Source organism: Pleurodeles waltl, chromosome 9 (assembly GCF_031143425.1).
Source record: "Pleurodeles waltl isolate 20211129_DDA chromosome 9, aPleWal1.hap1.20221129, whole genome shotgun sequence".
In the NCBI taxonomy this organism is placed as follows: domain Eukaryota; kingdom Metazoa; phylum Chordata; class Amphibia; order Caudata; family Salamandridae; genus Pleurodeles; species Pleurodeles waltl.
The window spans coordinates 871146129-871155097 of NC_090448.1; positions in this window are offsets into that span (position 1 = coordinate 871146129).

Sequence of the window (8969 nt, forward strand, 5' to 3'; positions counted from 1 at the left end):
TTGTCATGTCTGCATGTGTCTGTTGAGTGTGTGCATGGCAGTGGTGGCGTCTGTGGTGCTTATGTCTGTCCTTGCGTACCGTGTCTGTTGATGTGGGTGCATGTGGGTCAGTAAGTGTGCCTTGGATGAGTGAGGGGAGAGGGATGTGGGATTGGGAACAGGTAGCTAAAGGGGGGTCGGAAGAAGAAGGGACACTGGCTGCCATCAAGGAGGAGCAGAGCCTGAAACGATCTCTGTAGGCCAGACAAGGCACCGTGGATGCCTTACAGGAACGCACTGCACTGTTGCATCTGGGATGCCAGTCCCTGAATTGCATTCACGATAGTTGTCTGCCCCACAGGGATGGACCTCAGGAGGTCAATAGCCTCCTCATTGAGGGCAGCAAGGCTGACTGAGGCAGGGGCAGAGATGCCCACCCTCTTGGGTGAGCTGGCACGGGCAACTGGGTGGGGAGCTACAGGGAGGGCGGTGCTGGTGAGGGGGATGGTGGACAAGGATGGTGCTAGAGTGGTCCCAGATGGGTCCACCACTGCCAGGGATCCGCTATCGGAAGAGGAATCTGAAGATGTAGTGGTCGATCCGGTCTCCCCCGTGGCACTCCCTATGCCCTCCGTCTCACTGGTCCCCTCGGCTCTGCTGGTGTCAGCCTCCTGGTTCCCGTGGGCTGCAGCTTCCTCACTCACCAGTGCCCCTTCTTCTTCACCAGATGATGCTGATGCACACAAAGACAGAGGAGGTCAGGGAGGGAGAGGGAGAGACAGGATGCAATCGGTCATCACAGGGTTGAACATCAGCATTTGATGCCATGCCATGATACATTATGCCCACCTCTGAACATCCTACAACTTGGGCACAACATGGGGGAAACCACAACAATGCACATGTCAACCACTGATGGTCAGACTGATGCAAATATCTACATAAGGAGTGTCATACCCGCCACACCTGTCCAGTACCTTCCCACTACCCATGGCCATTGAGACAGGCATGCAAAGGATTGCACACCCAACAGGATCCTGCACGGCTAGTTGGCACTTGGTGCACCCACCCCACTACACATGCAGTGCCTGCCAGCAGAATGAGGTCATGGATACACCCCTGTCACAGTGATTGGCCAGGATCAATCACAATACCCTGACACCCCAGCTCTAAAGATCCTGTTGCCATGTGCTGGCAAGCTAATCTAGCAAGTAGGTGGCCATACAGTTTTTCATTGAACGAGTCTGCCCTGCTACCTCTGGCTGCATGGCATTACTTACACCTGTGATGTCAATCCTGCCCAGATGGACACAACCCATAGTGGACATCAGTGTACCTAGCATCCACGCCACAGCTACCCATGGTGCCCACCCAGAGCCACCATATGTTACAACATACTTACACCCATGTGGCTGCTGTGCTGCCCTCAAGCGCCCATCCACCTCAGGGTAGGCCACCACCAATATGCGGGCCATTAGGGGGGTCAGGGTCTGACGGGCACCCCTCTGGGCCTTGGCAGTCTTCCGGGACCAGCGTCTCAGGTCCTCCCAACGCTTTCTGCAGTGGGTGCTCCATCAGGCATTGACCACCAGGGTCCACACTTGTCTGGTGATGGCACGCCAAATCCCCTTCTTCTGATGGGCCCTGACCTGCATGGGTGACACAGACAGAAAACAGTCATGCTGAGTGGCATCCCTGGGACAGTAGTGGACAGCACAAATCACACTTCCACACCCAAACGTCATCAGCCAACGTAGCCCTAGGCCCCTCACCCATGCCCATGCTCAATTCACAGTGCCACCTACCAAGGCCCCCATCCCCATGCGCACAACTCACATACAGAACAATGACAATGCGCACACCTGCTGCTCTGGTGCCCCATACAGCACTCCATGCAGGGACAGGACCCCGTCCATGAGCCGCTCCAACTGTTCCTGGGTGAAGGCTGAGGCCCTGTCTCCTGCAGGACGTGGCATCTTGGCTACCAGAGTCAGTACACAGCAGCACATGCAGTGGAGGTCTTCAGAGCACGAGGTTCAGGAGTCGAGTGAGCATTAGCTCATGAAATGGCACCGTCACCGCCAGCAGCAATCACCATTGGCTCCTGCCTCCCACTGGCAACAGTGTGAATCAATGGTGAGTTGCACGGTGGTCGTGACCGCCTACCGCCATGACGTGTTACGCCATTAGGATAATCTCACTTCCACCTGTCCCATGCATGCAAACAGGCAGCATCAATTTTACATTTCCAATGTGTAATGTGTGTGAAATTTAGTGCGTCATACGTCTATGATGCACAACATTGTACCACCTCCCTCCTGTTCCCAAGTACTATACATGGTTGAGGATGAGGAATGCACCAGTGTACAGGCACCTATTCGACCTTGCCACCCTGGAGGAGCGTCACATTATCCAGACCTATCACCTGAACCGTGTGACCATTATGGAACTGGTGGCCAAGTTGGAGCCAGATCTGTTGCCTACCATTGGTCAACCCAATGCCATCCCTCCCACAGTGCAGATGTCATCTGTCCTCCACTACCTTGCCTCAGGCTCCTTCCAGGTCACAGTGGGCCTTGGAGCTGGGGTATCACAGCCCGTGTTCAGCAACGTCCTGAGGGATGTACTGTGTGCCTTGATTAAACATATGTCCAGCTACATCCGGTTCTGCCGACGTGCTGAATTACCCACTGTCAAAACTGCGTTCTACCATGTGTCACACGTCCAACATGTGATTGGTGCAGTTGACGGCACTCACATTGCTCTGGTGCCACCCAGGAGGAATGAACAGGTGTACAGAAACTGCAAAAACTTTCATTCGGTCAATGTGCAGGCGGTGTGTCACACAGACCAGTACATCTCCCAGGTGACGGCCAGGTACCCAGGCTCTGTGCATGATTCTTACATCCTGCGTAACAGCAGCGTCCCATACATGATGGCACCACTCCATGGGCCTGGCTCGTCGGTATGTACCCCAGCATAAGTGAGGCCCTCTGCCCTCTACACCCTTGTGTCCCTACCCTATTGCCCTCCCAGTCTTGAAATGCCTCTTCCCTCTATACACACAGGTGACTCTGGGTATCTCGACCTGTCCTGACTCATGACACCCCTGAATCATCCACCCTCAGCTGCAGAGAACCGATACAATGAGGCCCATGGTCGTACCATAAGGGTCATTGAGAGATGCTTCGGTCTGCTGAAGGCCAGGTTCCGGTGTTTGCATGACTCTGGGAGTGCCCTGCTCTACAACCCACAGAAGGTGTGCTAGATCATTATGGCCTGCTGCATGCTGCACAATCTGGTCCTGAGGTGTCACATCCTAGTTCTGGATGCAGAGGAGGGGGTAGCTGTGCCAGTGGCTGATGAAGGGGACATGGGGAGTGAAGAAGAGGAGGATGATGAGGATGCAGCTGACTCCAGGGCGGAGCTGATTCGACATTACTTTGAATGAGATGCAGGTATAAGTACTCTGTGTGGTATGTGTCCTCTACAACTGTCTGCCTTGTCACTGATGCCACCTGTTGTCTGTGACCACTGACGCTATTGGTTGCAGCTCTAACTCTGGGTGGGTTGGGGGATTGTTACATGTGCCCTTGACTTAGGTAGTCACAGTGTACAGGTCAGGCTCATAGTCACGCAGCTGTTGAGCTGGTGCACAGGTGCCTTCAATGTGTATGTAGTATGTTCCCTGAGCTGCCAGTGCAGGTGCTATGTGGGTGCCACACAGGGTTGTTGCATGTGTGCAGCATCTATCCTGGGATTCGACATTGGGTGGCAGTGCTACATTGTTGTTTGTGGCAGTGGATATGGGGTCAGTTCTGGTGCTGGGTGCTGTGCGGGTTGGACCAATGAATTGGAATGTGTTGTTATTGTGTGTAGGTACTGGCCATATGGTTGTGTACCTGTCTGGCATATCTGCAATGGATTCCTGTTCCTACAGTGCATTTGTGTGGAGTTGGCATCTGTGACGCCTACAGTGATTGTTGTCACTGTCTTGCTCTACTTTCAGGACAATGTTGTGGTGACCTGTTGTCCCTGCTTGGCCTGTTACCTCCATTGACACATATCTCCACCCACTGCTTGCTACATGTCTGTCCTCCCAGGATTTTGCCCCCCCCTGTCACCCTCCCATGAATATGCAGTTGTACACGTATTGCCAGTTTCATGCATACTCATGACAAATAAATAGGTAGACATGAGCTATGCTCAATAGTTGTTTATTTGGTATGTACAAGTATGAGGGGTGATGAGTGGGGTCATGGCGGCGGAGATCATCAGAGTGGTGAATCCAGCTGTAAGTAGTCCGGGTCCAGTGTGCTGGCTATGGGTAGACTGTGATTTGGGAGTGGACAGTCAACAGTGTGTCACAGTCACACATAAGGCCTCCGCTGATGCCAGTCAGGCTCTCGGGATGCAAGATATCCAGGACCTTCTCCCAGGATGTCAACTGAAGGGGAGGTGGTGGGGGCCCACCACCAGTCTTGCTTCTGGCTACCCTGTCCCTGGGCGCCATGGATCGGACCTTCCCCCTGAGGTCATTCCACCTCTTTCCGATGTTCTCCCTTGTGTGTGGGTATATGCTGACTACATTGAACCTGTTGACGATCCTCTGCCACAACTCCGTCTTTTTGGCTATGGATGTTAGCTGTACCTGGACTCCCCTGAGCTGTGGCTCTACTCTGATGATCTCGTCCACCATGACCTGCAACTCACTGCCAGTGAACTGTGGGTGCTTCTGGCGTGACATGTTGTGGGGGTGGGTATGTGTTGTGCGTGTCGGGTGTAGTGCGGGTGTGTGGTGATGTGGGAGTGTATGGCTGTGTGTGCTGGTGGGCTGTGGTGTTGATTTGTGCAATGTGTGCTGTGTGATTTGTTTGGCGTGTTTGGGGTATGCTTTGTCTCGAGTGTGGCTGTCGCTGCTCGTATCTGACGAAATGGATTTTTGTGGGGTGTTATATGGTGGCATTGTCAGGTGTGCGTGGTGTGTGTATGGTTATCAGGTGTGGGTTATTTGAACTAGCCAATGTGGTATTGCTTACTTTCCGCTGTGCCTTTTTGTTCCGTCGCAGTGCGAACCGACAACTTTTTCCGCCGCGCGTGTTCCGCTTGCTGCAGGTTGCCTTATAATATGACGGTCGTAATGGTGTCGGCGTGGCAGGCCGATGGTTGATCAGTCACTCTTTTGCCTTGGGTTGACCTGGCGGTATTGGTTTTGTGTCTGTGTTTAGGCGGCTGTGTTTTGTGACTCGTAATACAGTGGTCGCTATACTGCCACCACTGCCGGTTTGGTGGCGCCATTTCTCATGGCGGTCTTGCTTGAAAACCGCCAAACTCGTAATTTGGGCTTAAGTCTTTTCCCTTATGCGTGATCTTTAGGTGGGTGGGATACAACATTGCACAAGGGATATTTGCTTGTCTCAGTTTCTGTTTACAGTGGTGTATTTTTTCCGAGCTTCCTGCACTGCCATCGTGAAGTCTGGGTAGATCGATCATTACCTTCGAATTTCAGAGGGTGCAGTTCATGACCCAGTCTTAGTGTGGTGTCCTTGTCCCTGTAGTTTAGCAGGCATGCGATTATCGCTCTGGGCAGAGCCCCCAGCGGCGGCTTCGTCATCAGGGCTCTGTGTGCTCTCTCCACCACCAAGATCTTGGAAAATGCCTCTGCTCCAAACAGGGTGGTAAGCAAGTGCTCCATGTACTGCTCCATACGTACGGTATCTGTGGATTCTGGTATGCACACTATGCGCAAATTGTTCCTTCTGGACCTTGCTTCTAGGTCCTCATTTTTATTTGCAATGATTTTTAGAAGTTTGTCCATTTGCAGTAGTTGTTCCCTTTTAGGTTACACTGTGTCTTCGACATTTGAGATATGCTGTTCAGACTCTGATATGCGTCCGTCCAGTTTATTAGGGAGCAAGACCAATCTAGCGTTCATATTGTCCATCTTACTGTCTATTGAAGCGAGGCTAGATTGCATTGTGAGCAGGAGAGCTTTCATTTCTCCCATTTTTGAGTTTTCCCTCAGTGTTGGATGATTATGTGTTTCATTGTCCATGGTATCTGGCTGCAGCCTGGTCGCTTTTTTGGCCCCAAATTGTAGTCTTGCTTGCTTGGAATCTGATTTCCCCATGCCCACCACTCTTAAAGCCGGGTTCTTCCTCTGTATTCCCGCTGCAACTCAGGAGGGTTAGTGGGGTATCCCGGTCAGCAGTCAGGGCCAAATATCAGCTCCTCTCCGCTCTGATACCTTGTCTCCCTAGGGCCCTTCTATTATTGTCTTCAGCCCAAGTGAGTGAGCCCGAGGCCTGTATTCAGCTTCCCCCAGAGGGGGGGTCCACTGGTCCATTGTGCACAGTGCCCAACCTATCAATCCAAGCCACATGCGGCAACAAGGATGGCAGCTGTCTCAAGCGGCTCCCTCTTCAGCTGCCGTTTCCTCCACCCCACTCGGCCAGAATCGCTGCAAGCCTCCCTCGCACTCTCCTGTCGCTGGTCAGGGCCAGGGGCGCTTCTTCCTCACATTTCGCCTGTCAGCTGGGCCCTGTTGTATGCGTTGCTCTGCCTGGGGGGGGTCAGCAGCGGCCCTCGTCCTCTATGCAGGCCGTGTCTTGCCCTGCTTTTTGACCAACGTCGGCCACCTTGTCACAGCAGCAGGGTCTCGAGACCTGCCTTCGGCCAGGGGCCCTCTCCCCACCGTCTCAGCCCCGAAGTCACCTCCTCCCTCTCTGGTAATGGCCGTGCAGGTATTCACGAGGCCTAACCCACCTACGGCTTACTCTGTCCGGGCGTAACGAGCCAGTGCCTTGGTCAAGTCCCCACAGCTCCGGCGGCCTCATCAGCGGTTTCTCTAGGCAATGTCTCTCAGTCCCCCGGCCTTTTTGCAGTACCGAGGCGGCCGGGTGTGCACTGTTCTCCTCTCCCGGTTGAGTGGATCCTACTGACTCCCAGCGATCCCTGCAGTAGAGTGAGTCAGCGCGCACTGTGCCGCAATTCTTTTGTCACTTGTGTTTCTTCACAGTTATTCATCAATACTGTTTATCAAGTTGGGAGGCATTGTGTTTCCTTTGGGCAGGATTATGTTGGATTATATGTCCGGGATGCGAAAGCCACAGGAGAGTGCAGCCATCTTGCTCGCCGGCTCACTAGCGCCCCGTCGTCATTCTTGAACTCATCTCTAATTCTTTCCCACCCTGGAAATAGAAGGATGTCATTTAGAGGTTCAAAAAAAGGAGGGATAGTGGGGTATTGTGGTCCAGTGTATGTCCCCCAATGAAGCTGTAGACAAATATTGATACACTGTTCCAATAAGAGGTAAGGAAAAGACACAAGAGAGTCCTAAATTTTAGGAGCAAATAACCTCACACATCCAGAAGGATGTCATGCTTCATCATCGGTACAGCTCCTCGTCAGACCGGCGCTGCAATGTCTGACGGGCTCCACCCCAGATGGGGGGGCTCTTTGCCGGAGATCTTTTACAATGATGGTGCCGTGACCCCAGGATTGAGTGGGGGGGAGGAGAAAGGAAATAGGAGATCAAAAAAAAGGGTTAAAATTGGCTCTCACTACCGCCAATGGGTGAATGATTTAGTAGACCAGTTGGAAGGTATGGACCAAGATTAAAAGGAAGAAGTGTAGTCAAACGAGTGAAATAGAAATAATGATCAATCACTCTATTGGAATCTAAGAGTGGGTGGGAGGTAGAACAGTTTTCAAACCACCCTTTTCAAGGGTCAACATGTTTCGCATCCTAGTGGCCAGTACGGTTCCATTGATGCTTCGTCAGGACCAAGTTGACTATCTATGTCTCCTAATCATAAGGGACTAATGTGTCTACTTTATCAGAATCCCAGAATTACAGGTAGCTGACAAAATATGAAACAAATCTCTGATCACTTACATTAGTCAGGTGCATATGTTTTCTAACTAAAGCCCACCCCCAATTAGGGGAATGTGCTCCATTGGACCACGCGAACCAATGGTCAGGCGCAATCATAAGTTTTTGATGCTGTCGGGACCAGAGTGACGACCTACCCGGGTCCGTGCGTCCTGGACATTTAGAGGTTGTCATGGGTTTGCACAGCAACACTTGGCTTACCCCTTGCTAGCCATGACAGGCGTGAAAAAAAAAAGCAAATCCGATTAGACAAAAGGTCTCGGAGTATGTAGTCCCTTGGAGAAGGGGTGGGGTTGGCATGGAGAGATTGTGATCTAAGCATTTTAGCAGAAGACCCAATGGTCTGGAGGAAAAGAAACGCGGGGTGCAGAGTGTGGGCAGGACTCATTGTGTTACAAACACTTGACACCATGCAGCAGGACCTAGTATTGCCATCTTTCCCTGACAGACCGGCCACTTGTCAATTGGGGTACTATGCTGTCCCTCTAGTCATAGAGTGTGTGATGTAATTTCTCCTACCCTTGGCATTTTAGTGAATCAAAGTCCATATGGTAATGGTCGGAAACTCACTCCTTGGAAGGGCAGAAATAAATCACTTTCCAAAGTGCAGAAGGGACCAGAACACAAAAAGTTTTGTGGGCGCAGGAGAAGGTTTCCCTTGAGGACAAAATATTTTGCTTGAGAAGGGAAAAATCTGAAAAAAGTACCTATATCAGTGATGCTCGTTTTCAACCATGCTAAATTGTACTAAGTGTAAAATTCCGAATTGATGAAATGCTAATGTCAGCATTTAAAATGGCAATCACATTACCAGGAGTATGCGTGGAAAGATATGACAGGTGCAGCTTTCCAGAAGTACCTTAGGAAAGTTTTGTGTGTAAGAAAATACCTGATATCTGCATCCTTGTGAAGGTATAATTGTGTGTGGGGGGCAGGGGAGATTTAGAACTTTTTTAAGAAGGTCGAATATATTTACAAACTTTCATGGGTGTCCAAGATAATAAACAGACTAAGCGATTAACTGTTCATCTGGGGGGATACATTGTGCCCAACAAAAATTATTTAATCTGGCAGTGGATAGAATACAAAGAGAAGA